Consider the following 16,057-nt stretch of genomic DNA (forward strand, 5'->3'; position numbering starts at 1 on the left):
TAGCATGTCAAAGGCCGAGTTATCTGTATTGCACACAATGCATGAAAGGAAGTCATTAATCATGCCTAATTTATTTTGTGGACCACAACACAAATATTAAGCATGCACTGCAGTTGCCCTTAAGAAGTAGTGAATATTTAACAAGAAAGTTACTAGTTACTAGATCCTCATGTTTTCTAGTCCAAAGGGATACAAGTCAAAAAGTTATTCTTTTGAAAACATACTATTTATTTATTTATTTATTTATTTATTTATTTATTTGCAGGTGTAAGATCATTTGTCTTAAATTAGAATTAACTTGTGCACAAAAGACCTCTAATCAATGCTGTAGTCACTAGAGGTCACTGTTACAGCTGATAGAATTCTGAAAGTTTCCTCTTTCTGTTATTTCTTCAGTTTCATCTGATTTAATTTTAAAACCTTTATCATTATATATATATATATATATATATATATATATATATATATATGTGTGTATAGCATGCAACTAACTGAAAACAAATCTTAGTTTAAAGCTTGTGTCTAGGGAAACATGTGCATTTTTCTGTTTATGCCACTCGAAAACTTCACCTGAAAGAAATATGAATGGCTCAGGAGGAAGACAGAATATAAAGATGAGTTGCATTCCTGAGTCCCAGTAGGATGTGCTTGGCTGAGAATTTTCATTCAGTCCCTTCAAACTATGAATCAGGTGGAGTCTTTGATTCTTGAAATAATCAGACACTGTCTCATCAGGATTCTTCACCTCAAACTGAAGCTGCAGGCACTTGAAAAAGAAGAGAAAACCCGACTGAAACAGCAAACAGGAGAGAGAGAAAAATAACACATTTAACTGTTGTTTGCAGTAAGTCTTTGCTCAGTAGTTGGTGTCATTCCAACAATAGGATTTATGATCTGAAATATAATGGGCTGACTACATTTGCACATATTAATAGCTGAGAAGCATTGAGAATCAGCAGCAACCAAGGCAGCGGGTTTTTTATGTTTTTGTATGTGTTGGTCATCCCATCTTAGTAATATGAATGAATATTCATCCATTCAGTTTAATCTGATATGTAATTTAGAAATGCAGATGTAAGGATCTGGTCCAGATATTTATTTATTTATTTATTTATTTGAGATGGAGGAAGAAAAACTTAAAGGGTAAATCTTTCCTCTCTTTCTCCTCCTTCTCTACGTAATGCTATTGTAGTCCACTCTCTTAGGGAACGGATGAGTGAAATGTGTGTTGTAACAATGGCACATAAAATAACCTAGCAGTGAGGATGTGCCAATCTGACAATTCTGTTTTCTCTCAGTTTCTCATTTCCCCCCATTCCTAACTTAAGTTCTCCACATTTACACTCATGCACACACTTAAAAAGTCTTCATGAAAGTTCATCAGCCTTTTACTGTGAATTTCCCCTAGTACACAAATTGTATGCAATCTTGACTGACATACATATTTTTGCAAAACAACTTTCCCTATTAAAATGTGTTTTATTAAAAAAAAATTATACGTTTTGTGTTATTTCACTATATATACCTTTGATCACCGAAGAATTGATGCTTTTGAATTATGGTGCTGGAGGAGACTCTTGAGAGTCCCATGGACTGCAAGAAGATCAAACCTATCCATTCTGAAGGAAATCAGCCCTGAGAGCTCACTGGAAGGATAGATCCTGAAGCTGAGGCTCCAATACTTTGGCCACCTCATGAGAAGAGAAGACTCCCTGGAAAAGACCCTGATGTTGGGGAAAATGGAGGGCACAAGGAGAAGGGGATGACAGAGGACGAGATGGTTGGATAGTGTTCTCGAAGCTACCAGCATGAGTTTGACCAAACTGTGGGAGGCAGTGGAAGACAGGAGTGCCTGGCGTGCTCTGGTCCATGGGGTCACGAAGAGTCGGACACGACTAAATGACTAAACAACAACAACATGCACCCGTTGCCCTAGTATATACATTTCTGTATGCATTACATGGCTAGAGAACTGTATTGCAAAATTCAGAGAAGGACAGAGTTCAATAGATGTGCTGTGTTTCTGTTCGCTTATTATTTTGGAAAGTGCAAATTACACAGGTTCATCTTTAAATGTGAACTGAATCCAATTTATTCCCCATCCATACATTCCAGTGAAAAGAGGTGAAGCATTCATCTCGACCAGAAGTATTCCTCCCCACTGGGTTTATATTACATTACAGAATTAGAAAAAACAACAACCCTTTAAACAATATTGGAACAATGCCCTTTATTCACATTCATGGTTATTTCTTCTTTAAAGAATGCAGGGAGCTGCTTTTATGGTTCCTTTAAAGTAGGTGTAAGGGAACACTTCTCCTTCATCAAGAGCTGCATTCCCTTGAGAGTAATCTCTCATGAAGGAAGTGGACAGAGGCTAGAGACAGTGTTGGGTGGGACTCAATACAATAGCGGGTAGGACAGCTCTTTTCCCCCTCTTTCTGCCATTCCCTAGTCTTCCATTCCCCCTTTCCTTTTCACGTGTATGAAATTAGGCCTTGGGCCACATGCAATCTTTAGATTGCAGGTTCCTGCTTTAAAGAATGAAGGCCCATTAACAAAAAGATGGGGAAAGAACAAATAAGATTCCAGATCAATCACTCAAAAGCCTGTGCATCTTCAATGAGTTATGCATATTAACACAGACATGCAGACACACATCAGTGCATAAATGATGGCCTATCTCTTCATGCAAATATCCAGTAGCAGTTTGCATGAAAACTTGCTCCCCTACGTCCATCTTTCGTCACGTAAACAAAATAAATGTGATATTTCAGGAATAGACATCAGATATGGCAGGAATGTTGGTGTTCCAAGGGCAGCTGTGCCAGACATGTCTGGATCTCCTGTCTAAAGCCAGCTGTCATGACAAGATGTCCCTAGACTACAGTTGGCTTCTCACTGTGCTATCAGCATTAAAAAAGTACTATAAAACCAGCTATGTCATTCAGTAATCAGTTATGGTCACTGTTATTGGCAATTCATGTTAGATGCTACAAATCAGAGTCAATCTTTGTGTTAGTCCTTGAGCAGATTTTTGATCTAGGACAACAATGGGGGATCTTTTTCAGCCTGAGAGTCACATTCCCTTCTGGGCAGCCTTCAACGAGCCATTTGCTAGTAATGGGTGTGACCAGAAGCTAACAAGGGTGGAGCAGCAAATGCAAATTTAAACTTTCTACAGCTGGCTAGTTTCTACACACACTCACACACCCCTCTCTAAGGGGTGCATCTAAGGAAGCAAGAGGCATTATCAGAATTCAAGGGAATGTTCCAGTCAGGGAAAAATGCTCAGGAAGGGTATAAAGTAGGGTTGGTGAAGGCTGTGCCTGGGGAGATTACAAAGGGCCAGGTAGAGAGGCCTAGAGGGCAATGTTTAGCCTCCTGGGCTCAAGGATCACCACCCCAGATACCAAAAAGGGCTTTAAATATATGAAGAATTCTCTACCCTCAGTTTGTTATATTAAAATTCAATCCAACCATAAAAGCATGCTTATCTGTGGAAATTAGCTTTCACCCCACTCCCCACCCTGGGTTGGACATGCATTCACACAGTTTAGATTTAGTGGGAGTTCAATCCTGCTCAAAAAGACAAAATACAGTATATATTGTAAGTAGTCTGCAACAGATAAAAATGCCTAAATAAATATTTAAAATTCCATCTCAGAAAGAAAACAAAATGGAACAAAATAGAAAGGGCTCAGAATTTGACAACTACATGCTGAGATGGACATGGATAACTTCAAAAATTCATTTCTCATTTTGTGCCATTCCTTAAGTATACATTCAGAGCATTGGGCTAATAAAATCCAGAATAGAAAGATCAATTTGTGCAATAATCATCAATTGTTTCATGAATAATCCCTTCATCTAGAATTCTGAAGGTTTGCACATAGGTGATGGCTATTTAAAGTTATGTGTTGCTCTTATATTTGCATGGATCGTTTTATCATCGTTTTAAAACACTCAAGAAACAGAGGAAGGCCTTTAATTCCTTGTTAATCAGACATTTGTGTTGATGCTTTACCACAGGAGCTCCTGACAAATGGATTTTGAAAGAGACCTTACCCCCAACAGTTTTTGCAGTTTTTCAGAAGCTGTTTCTAATGGCTTCAGGGACTCTTCCTCACTTGCCTCTCTCTTTATGGTGCTCTTGAACTCTGAAAACAAAGTCCTACAAAGCCAATAGATTGTCCTTAGAACAGATTTTAGAATTTAAAAGGAAATCTCTTAGAAAATAATTTCCATGTTTTAACAATATCATTCACGTAATAGTAGCTGGAGCCCCAAATATCCATACCCTTCCTTTTTATCTTCTTTTTTTTTCTTTCCCCAATGTTTATAGAATGGGAATTATTACTCTTAGAGTGAGAACTCAATCAACAGGGTCAGTAGTATATACAGATTTTCAAGTAAAGATAAACTGAATGACCTGACAGGGTACAATTAAAAGCCATTGTTCCCCCTAGGATGAGTAGCTTGTGTTACATCTTGATTTTTAAGTTAGCAAAGTGGGAGGAAATGTGGTTTCATGATAGCAGATATTTAGGTTACCATATACACGACTGGGCTTCAGAAAAATGAGTCCAATGCTCCCTTTCCTTCTGCACATTACTCTAGATTCATTTGAGCAAAACAGGCTTGAGAGCTTTGGATTTGGGGGATGTAGCAGTGGCTCTCAACCTGGGGATGGCTAGGTGTCTGAATACTTACCTGGCTAGCCACTCTTTGTTATGAATCATGTGCCATGAGCTTAGACAAGTCATTACCAATCATCCTTATCAGCCTTGTAAACTTAATGCAGCTATGGTTATTGGGTTACCATTTTTCATTTCATTTCATTTTTATTTGTTTTTAAATTCCAATCCCACTCTTCATCTGAGTATCACAGGGCAGTTTACAATATAAAAACACAAAAATACTTACCTCAGGAACATACAAAAACAATACACCCCCCCCCATATACACACAGTTTAAATGGCCATAGATTATTTACTTAGCCAAATGCATGAGAGAAGAGGAATGGTTTTGCCTGGTGCCTAAACATATGTAACAAAGATGCCAGACAAGCCTCCTTGGGAAGAGCAGCATTTCACAAATGGTTAGCCCCTGCAGAAAAGGCCCATTCTTGTGTTGTTGCCCTCCAGGCCTCTCATGTAGGGGGCACACAAAGAAGGGTCTCAGACGATAATTGCAGGGTCTGGGTTGGTTAATATGGGAAGAGGATATCCTTGAGGTATTGTGGTCCATTCCTTTGTTAGGCCTAGTATACAAGTTAATATAGCAAATATAGTGGCTTGCTATTTCATCAAAGCAGAGCCAATGAGTATTAAATGGTCTCTTGAGAGCTGGGGATTTCTGAGTTTTCTCATGAGAGGAAAAACCCACGAGCTGATAGGAGGGAACAAGTGTGTGTGTGTGTGTGTGTGTGTGTGTGTGTGTGTGTGTAAGAGAGAGAGAGAGAGTACATGTATGTGTTTCTAGCTATTATCTGAAATGATGTGTGGGGAAAGAGAGTCTGGCAGTCTGCCTGAATTTGCCATGTAGGAGGGACCTGTTTTGCTTTCACTTATGCTCTGCTTGCATGTTTGGTAAACAAAGCAAGCATTGCAGAGATCTTGTAAAGTCTCCAGTGATCTCTTGTCTAAAGGAAGTGAAACAAAGCACCATGGCCCCTGGACTCCTGTTGTTTGGGAGAGTATAGAATACATAATCATCAGGGCTGCGTAATGATTGCTGAAATGATGTGTGTAAACTGTGAGTAATTAAAAGCGCTTCATTAATCCTTAGTAGTATTAGTATTTGGGGGGAAACACAAACACACACATAGGCCCTATTCAGAAATAGACACTGGGGGTGGGGTGTGCACTAGTTTTTTCCTCCATTTCTGTTGACCTCACTGTTCAAAGGTGCGGTGGGGAAAACTCCTTTGCTTTCAGAGCCTCCTGTGCATGTTGGAATACTGGTTTTCCTGAATTACAAAATGTGTCAGAGTCTCCCCAAATACAGGAGGCTCCTCGGCTGTAGTCAGTTGCCCTGAATCCCTATAGCATGGCAGAACCTACCATTTGGAACTCTGTCCCATTACATATCAGGTCAACACCACCTCTGCTGTCTTTTCAGCACCTGTTGAAGAGCTTCCTTTTTCAACAGGACATTTTAAGTGGAGATTTTTATCCCAGTCTTCATCTATACTGGATTTGAAATTGTGTGTGCGTGTGCACATGCTTTAGATATAGATTTATTGTTGATGATGATAATTAATTTTTATTAAAGAAAACAAGAAAACGAATTAACCCCCAAATTAACATTGAACCAAGGGTAAATAAAAAGGAGACATTTTTTAATAAGTGGTATAACTTTATTTCATCTGCATAAAATGACAACCATATTCAACCAGTTGCAGCAAAATATGCTAGTGTCTGGACCGCTTGGTGAACTAGAAGCAAGGAAGAGACCTGTTGTATCCAGCAACTGGAAGGCTCAAGAGGGAGGCTCTATATGCCTTGGTTTCCTAAATCACAACTGCTGACATTGAAGAGATTGCTTTCTCATGAACAGACCCATTAAATGTGAGCAAACTAGTGTCTCCAGGTCCATAGACACACAATGTCAAGTCTTTCTTCAACTTATACCTGGAGCTTTTAGTGCCAGAGCTCTCAGAAACTGGTGGGGTGTCTCTGCCTCCTCCTTTGACAGTTCCAGGGGTCCTTTACTGGATATCAGCCTATAGGGTCCTTCAAAAGGATCATCCACATTGGATTCAGGGCCCTTCTGCCTGTTTCTGAAGGTCCTTGGCCTATGGCGTGTCTGGTTTGTCCTCTGTGGATTCCATATCCTACACTAGGTACCGGGCCCCAGAGCAGAGCTAGGCATGACATCTACTGATATCCTGTTAAAGCAAGCTAGATGGAGAAAAGAAAAACACTGCTGCAGAATTATTATGTCTTTCTCTCTGCTTGCCAAAGAAAATGAAACCTGGGGGGAGCCATTCATCTGTATGAGATAAGGCAATATCGAAGAGCATCACCTCTCAACACAAGTTTTATGCTTTCTCAAGGAAATGCAGTGTGCAGCATATAAGAAGAGGGAAATTGAACTGTCTCAAAATTGGCAAAAGATAATTAGCATACAATGAAATTATTGTTGTATACATCTGCAATTCATGTAAGGTATACAGCACAGGCTATATGAGTCATCATTCAAACGCATGTCCGATTATTGATGCATGATGGCATTCCAGATGCTCTTGGGAGTTCTGTTCCCTTGCTCGTAGTATCATTTTATCATTATAAAGAAGTAAATCTCCTTTACTATTCCAAGTGTTGCTGAAAAGGAATTTTGATTAGCTCTTAATCGTCTAACATGCAACTCTTTTTTCTCATTAAGGTGAAATGGCAACTCTTGTTCCTCTCCCCACACTCTCACTAAAAACAGATGAAGCAGATTAAACAAAGGAAAACAAAACCATGAAGTTGTGTGGATAATGAAATGACTCTGTATTTTTATACCTTGCCTCTCAGAAGTCTTTTGCTGCACATACTGTGATGCTCACATTGCCTCTATGTATCTCACCCAAGTGATAACTTTAATTTCTTTTGCAATATGTGTTCTTCTTCATACTGGTAAGCTTTGAATCTTTCCAGCTTTGAATCTTTCCACCAACATGATGGAAAATATAGGAGGCATTTTAACACCGTCCATATTGCCATTTTCATAAGGAATGTTTTGCTACCAACAAGCAGCAACAGCTAGATATGGAGGAGAATAACATTTAGTCCATTTATTGATAGATGATAGATAGATAGATAGATAGATAGATAGATAGATAGATAGACAGGTGGCCTTGGTAGATCTCCTGGACTAATGTAAAATATGGGAACAATACAAAATGTGACATCAAATTGTACCAAAATTTATAAAAAAAAAAGAAGTGTAAAATTCAAAGATAGACCGACTCCTTCTATTCCTGCTGGTGAGATCTTTCTTCAAGAATTTCAGTTCAATATTCTGGACACTGGGTGTGTCTTTAATATGGGATTTACCTTCCTGGACAAGTTTAGCTCTTGAAGGCATAGGAGTCCCTTATAACCATGGCATTACAATTACCAGACATACCTCAGGTTAAAGACACTTTGGGTTAAATCTTTTCAGGTTGTGTCCCGTGGCGACCCGGAAGTAACGGAATGGGTTACTTCTGGGTTTCGCTGCTCGCGCATGCAAAATGACGTCATGCAGATGCGCAGAAGTGGTGAATAGCGACCTGCGCACATGCAGACGTGGGTTGCGTTCTGTTCAGGTTGCGAACGGGGCTCCGGAATGGATCCCGTTCACAACCAGAGGTACCACTGTACAATGTTAGGAGACAACAGAATGCAGCAAACAAAACACATCTACCAGGCGAAAATGGGACATTTTAGAAACAGAGAGCAGACGAACGAAATTCTGCCACATTAAGTAAATTAAAACTCAGTACTGGAGGATAAATGGGAGAAAAGACAAAGTTGAAACAGTACTAAAGCACCACATAAATTAAAGGCCAAAGGAAATAATGTCTTCACCTGGCACCAGAAAGACATTAAAGGGATTCCAGGTGGAGAACATCCTGCAATTTCCTTCCCTATCTTCTCTTGCACCTTTAGGATGTGATCTAACCTGAGCTGAATATCCAGTTTTTGTGCCAAGTATTTATATTTCTGGAACTGGGACATTTTATTTTTTAAAAAATGTCATTTTGCATTGTTTTGGTGAGTAGGGTTTCTTTGGAGGGTGGTTTTTGTCTGCCACTTTGCAGGGAGGTTTCTCCTGAAACATTGGTTGTATATTTATTAAATAATGCAAAATAAAGAAAATTTTGCATAAATGTATTCTATGCAGGGTGCTGAACTCCTGTCACCAAATAATTATAAATCTATTTCAAGCTTTATACACACACAGTATTGATAATGGTTTTTGATTTATTTATTTTAACAAAAAAATACTCTCCCACTGGACTGAAGTCTGTAAGTAATTTACATTTTTATGACGCACCTTGTTTTAGTGAGTTCAAGATGTTTAAAACTGTTTTTAACATTGTGTGCCACGGCAGTAGTAATAAATGTTCATCAACTTACCAATGAAATCATATGTTTATTTCTTACTCAAATTTATATGGCACTTTCTCATAAAACGATGCTTAAAGCATCTACAACAGAAAAAAAAATGCAAATCAATACACCATTCAAATAAATATGGAATACTAGATCATTTCAAAACATATATTGAAAAACCAGCATGACAACTCAGTATGGTTATATGAATATTATAACACTTGAAAGCCATTATAAAACAATAATTAAAATGGATGAATTAATGACAAAAATAATAAAGATCTCAATGCAATCTCTTATCAACAACAATGTAACTCTCATCCACTGCATGGCAGTACAGTGGTACCTTGGTTTAAGAATAGCCCTGTTTATGAACGATTTGGTGAACGAACTCTGCAAAACTGGAAATAGGGTCCCAGTTTGTGAACTTTACCTCTGTATAAGAATGGAATCCAAACAGTGGAAGGGCACCAGCAGTGGGAGGCCTCATTAGGGAAAGCATGCCTCCGTTTAAGAACGTTTTCGGTTTAAGAATGGACTTCCAGAACGGATTAAGTTCGTAAACCGAGGTGCCACTGTACTAGACCAAATCATGCAAAAATTAACAAAGTGTAAATACATTTGACAAAAACTTTATCAATACATAAATGAAATCAGCAGCTTTAAAATAAACATATATGCTAAAATTACATGCTTGAATAGGCGTTACAATTTTAAAACATTTTTAGTGAGCAGGCACTGTAAACAATAGAGCAAATGTGTCTGCCCAGTATTAATTTTGCATAGTTTTGTTGCCTGCTGTATATAGGGACAGGGAAGAAATTCAATTCAGTTCACATTTAAAGATGAACATACCTAATTTGCAATTTCTGAAGCAATATGCGAACCAAAGCACAGCCACCCTCTGAAATTCACTCTTCTTTGAATTTTGCAATGCAGTTCTCCAGCCACGAAATATGTGTGAAAATACATATACTAGCTTTAAGTATTCATTAAAATGCATATAGCAGGGAAAAGAAGATCCCAATATACATCATATTAGGGAGCATTGCATTGCTGAACTGTGTATATTAAGCAAAATTGCACACACACATGTACCTTATAATAAATTTATACTAAGATGCTGATTAATTTTCAATAGGACTTTGTTGTTGTTGTTGTTGTTGTTTTTTTAAAAAAAAACAGACTTATTTGGAAATGTGGAGAACAGAACTTAAGGCTGAACAAATGAAAAACTGAGAGGAAGTGAAATTTACAAATTCTCCCATCCTTAGATGTATAGTATCATAACCACAAGCAGCAGTATTGAACCGTTGCCATCCTCTCATGATCTCTAGGAGCTGTTGACTCCAGATGTTATTATGCATGGAGCCTGGGAAGATGCAGGCAGCTGTTGCATTATCAGAGAACCACTTTGTTGGCACTGGCAACTGCAGAGCTGCACTATAACTCAAGCAAAGATCCCCTTAAAAGAAAGTGAGAAAGAAAAAACAGGCTTTAGGAAAAATCTCCTAGATTGAAATAAATGGAGATGAAGCCTTTAAGAAGAGGAGCAGACAGTCCAAGAACCCTTTTTATTTCCTTCCAGAAAGATCACCTTGTGGGATGAAATAGCAATTTAGTTTCCATGTCAGTTTAATCCTCAGCTGCCAACTGTGTTGTTACATTTTTTATGATGTTTACACCTGAAACTGCCAATTTCCTGCATAAGCCACTGAACATCATGAGACTAAATGACTTTCATCTGCTACTGTGCTGACTTGGAACTAAGGTCATGACTGGCTTAGATGGTACATATTCAGATTGGGGCCCATCCTTCACACAGAACACCCAGAGAACTTGGAAAGGACAGCTGAGCAGTCTCTGAGAATGGCAAGAAACATTCTCGTGTGAGCGACGCCTCCTTACGGAGCTTCTGGGTCATGCGGAAAAGAGGAAACGTGAACTTTTGCCTTGCATGGCAAGGTGCCTGAGTTTCAAATGTATGGTAAATGGAATCTACAAAGCATCAACCCCCTCCTATGGACATAAAAATCTTCCTTGGCCCATCTTGTTCAGTATAGTGAAAATTGGGGAACTACGGTGGAAGTTTAGTATTCATTTTCATATTATTTGCAAATGGATTTTTTTAACGGTGGCAGGTGACACAGAAATGAGCACTGAACTGGAATTATGTTCCACTATAGTTGCATGAGGTGGCTTTGCATGGTGGTGAAGTTTAAATATAATGCAGAACTTAACAGTTAGGGGAAAGTCACAAAAATGGAATAAACTGTCATGTGAATGCAGCCAGTTGCACTCCAGGGTTTCAAACAGGCCATATCTAGAAATGCAAAGGCCTGGATTTGAGACTTCTGAAAGCAAAGGAGGTGCCCTATCTTTAAGTCACAGCCCTTTTATCAGCTCAAGATATTAGAAAAATGAACATTTATTTATAACAGTGCAGCAAGTTTAAAAAAGAGAGAAAGAGAAATTGAACAGACTGAGAATATGTCATCTATTGAAGTATATATAACACATTATGATCTGCTTTGATAGGCATTGGCTTGCTCTGGGTTGCTATTTTTTATTTTATTTTCCTCTTCTCCTTTAAGGCTGCATTTATAGCCAAAGGCCTAATACAACGTGACACAACTTGAAAGGTCTAATTCTAGCTGGTGTCATTAAAGAGCAGAGCTATATAATCTGACAATCAATGTGGCTGGCAGAGGGTTAGAGAAGAGTGACCCTTTTCTTAGCCCGTTTGAGAAGGAAATTGATTAGATCTTTATTTAAAACAAACATACAAAATAAAACAACAAATTTGACTGTCATGCATATGCATAGCTCAAGTGAGCAGGGCTACATGATAAATATACAAGTGGCTGGATGCACCAGTTTAATCATGACACTAATGAGTGTCTTAAATAATCTTTCTTTTGTGTTTATCTTAGGCTGGAATGGTGCCATTTATAACCACTGCAGAAACAAAGTACTGTGAGTGTATTTTTAAAAGAAGAAAATAAAATCCAGGCATCTCCCAGGAATACATTTTTATTATACACATCCATTTAGGTGCTAATCCAGCAGATGAAAAAGCCCCACTGGTATCAATGGCAATTAAGTATCCATGACTGTTGCAGCATTTTACCCTTAATTTACTATTTATAAGGAGCCCTCTCAACTACTTGAGACGATTAATCCCTGAAAGGTGAGCATGTTACCAAATTCAAACATAATCACGAGCTTTTATATTGGCTAAAAAGAAAGGGCTGGGCTGCAGATCATTTGGGCCACAAACTTACCTGAGAGTGGGTCGAACTCAACAGTGTGGTGCTTCCTTCTGTGTACACAGGACCATGTCTAAGCCTGTGTCACAGCATTTTGTCAGTGGTAAAAAGGGATAGTTGGAAACTAAGATTGCACCATTGTTTTTTGAGTGCTGAGGAAGAGGATGGTGTGTTTTTGTGCCCATGAACATTGGCTTTTACATTTTTACACCATGGTTGAGGCAGCTCCAGAAGTTGCTCAGTCACAACTCCCATTGTCTCCCGCTGTTGGGCAGACTGGCTGGAATTGATGAGAGCTGGAGTCCAACAATATCTGGAGGCCACTGTTTTCCTGTATCTGATGTGCACCACACTTGAACGTTACATATACATATGGATACATGGTGGCATATGCAGTGGAACATACAGTAGAAACATACGATGTGCAGGTAGAAAGGTGCTCCCTCATGCTCCCCCAACCATACATATGGGAGCAACCTGTATGTATCATCTGATACACTGAAGAGAAAGCTGGCATTTATTATTCCATGTTTAATGCTAGGATACAATAAGAGTATGCTATGCCTACCACTACTTACCTCTTCATTTAAAAGGCAGAAAATAATGTACAACAAACTATTTATTTACAGGCTATATGCATATTAAGGGTGCTTGGAATCACACAATCTAAAATCCTATGCCTGTTTCACGTGTTGATATATACAATAGAAGCAATATTACGTTTATTCCCCCAAAATCATGGTATCATGAACAAGCTGGACATATCAATTAAAGGAAACTCAAGTCCAGTTTCATGTGACCTTTGTCAAAATGAGAGTTTTGACCTTTACCATTCCAGACTGTGTATTGATGAGAAGTTAGAGGGAGAGGAAAGAAACCAAGAACATGACAGATATTGGTAAGTGAGGATAAGAAGAAATGTGAGAAGGAGGCTGCAGATCTTTAACATTACAAGACTTATCAGTAAAAAAAAGGCAAAGAAGCCCCATTGCCACAGGAGTGGCTAGCATGGTGGGGCAGTTCCACAGAGCCACCCTCCTGAAACTGATGACCCTGTAGCACACCAGGACAGAATGGCACGGGAGGATGGCAGCAAGATCTGGACTACACTATACTGCTGAACTCAACTGGTGCACCCATGCAGCTGCAACCTTACTAGCATCCTGCCCGACCCTCATAGCATGCTTATGGTGGGTAGCAATGCTGGTGTCAGGACAATTCAGCAGCGCTGCCCCACTACACAGCTACTTCTGAATCTACAGGTGATCTAAAGTGCCTTCACCCACTCCCTTTTTCTTGTGTCTTGTCTTTTGAGTTTCTAACCCTAATTGTAATTAAAAAGAAGAAGATGATCTGAGTTGCCTTGGGAGACAATAATTGTTTGAAAAGTGGGATTAAAATATATTAAATAACCAACAAGCAAGACTTCTGCAAGTTAGGTTTTAATCCTATACCCGTGAACCTGGGAGTAAGTGTTCATGTAAGTGAACTCAATGGAACTTGCTTCTTAGTAGACATGCACAGGATTCCATTGTTGCTCCATTGCATTCAGTGGGTCTTATTATCTAGTAAATGTGTTTATGTGTGTAGCCTTCTTCTTTTTGCTGTACATTTTCAAAACCCAAAATTATTCAGAAGAAATTTTGTCTCTCAATCATGACTCAGAAGTCTAAGGGAAGTGTACCCAATAAGGTCAAAACTGCTTTAAGTGATGAGCATTTATTTTCAATCTATCTGTTTTCATGGATGAAATACAGTAACTAAATGGCCTTATGTGATGGTGAAAGACAGCAGGGGATAGAAAGGAGTCTATTTTTGAAGGTTATATTATCGATACTTGAGGGAATCAATTCCTTAAGATCCAATTTAGCTGTCTATTGGCTTCCAGTAATGTTAAAGGTATTATATTTGATCCACACTGCACTATATCACACCGTTTAACTAACTGAGCAGGCAGTCTCTCAATTTATGCTTGGCACATTTTTGGTTAGCTAAGGCTCTCAGGCTTAAGGCATGCTTGCTGAGAGGTGGCTAGCTCTCCCCAACATCTTATTCCTGAAGGACGTGATATTTTGAAATTCTGTCCTTGAAAGCATCTGTTTTAAAAATGTGGAGTGGATTATTATAGCGTCAAGCAAGCCTTAGTTGGTCATTCAAATTTCTCACACAATTAAAATTGTCGACCCTATTACCCTCCAAAATTTGGTGGGCAGAATGTTTGCAGTAGTATGCCTTCTGTTCTGTAGAGGATGGAACTATGAAGTTTGTGCCTTCCAAACCAACTTTAAGTTTTATTTCAGTAAAGGCTATACAGAGCTTTTTCAGTCTGTTGCCTTTGTCTTCTCAGGCCAGAGGAAGTGGTCCCCCCCCCCCTAGCTAGATCCAAATAAAACTCTGAGGGGGGGGGAAATGCAGTCCTCCTCATCAGTGGTGACTTGTGCCCATTGAGGTTGGTGGGGCAGAAGGCAGACAGCCTGAAAGCAAGATAGATGTTGTTTGTAAGTTAGACTTGTTACAAAAAGTCACTTGTTACCCAAAAGTCTCCAAGCAGCTTGCAACATATTTAAAACATAACATGAACACATCACACCATAGCACAGAATAAAACTACCCCCATAACAATCACTGGAAAATTTGGCAGCACACTAGTAAGAAGACTAAGTATTGCAGTCTATCAAAAGCCCTAGGGTGGGGGAATATAAGTACTTGCCTGATGCTCAAAACATGTCAGTGACTACAGTTGTCCATTCTGTTCTTTAGTACAATAGCACTGGTCCTGTGAACCACATTACCTTCTGAGAGTAGATGGGTTCTGACATTCTAGGTGTTTTGCCAGATGCTTAAACTTTTTCTGTTGCTACAGGCTCATCCAGATAGATAAGGTGCTCATTGAGGATAATTTTTTTATGCATTTTATGTATTTTTAATGCATTTAATGGAAATAGTGTGTTAGGAGGTTGGGGGTTGGTTTTATTGATTCTTTTTACTTGTACACCACTATTGACTTTCAGGAGGAATTTAAAATCATTCCAGTTTACGCAGGCATTTGATAACTGAAAGCTTTGATGGCTTTCCCTAGTAAACTTGAAATAGTTGGCTGAGAGGAAGACTGATATTATATAAAACCACTGAAAGGTTAAGTTAAGCTGGTTGAAAACATTAACCATATGCCCAAGTGAAAACTCCAAAGAGAGAAAATGAGGATGAGCCATCTGAAAGATCCCAAAATGACATTCTTCCCATACATATTATGGTATCAACAAATGTATGGATGAAAACATCTTCCAAAAATTAACCCAAAACTTCTTGCTATATAATTTGCAAACAATTTATATAGCAGAAGAAGAAACATTGGCTCGTTCATTCATAGCCACCAATAGGGTGGCAGATTTTCAAACTATAAATGTATTAATTGGTGAGGTTTCTATATCAAATATCTTGGCAAACAGTAGAGTTTCTTCACATTTCAGTGCAGAGATGATTCCCAAAGGTATTTCTGACTGCCTATTTGTGCCTCCTGGCTTGTCACCTGTCCAGTGGCCATGTTTATTATGTCCTTTGATTGGATGGCCTAAGGGTTATAAAAAAAGCACACTTCATTCCATCTGTGAATTCTAATATAACGATTAATTATACTAATTACTTGCAAACACCTGCATTTTCTTTGTGTGAGTCCATAGTTTTAAGAAATATGGAAAA

Source organism: Podarcis muralis, chromosome 7 (genome assembly GCF_964188315.1).
Source record: "Podarcis muralis chromosome 7, rPodMur119.hap1.1, whole genome shotgun sequence".
Lineage (NCBI taxonomy): Eukaryota > Metazoa > Chordata > Lepidosauria > Squamata > Lacertidae > Podarcis > Podarcis muralis.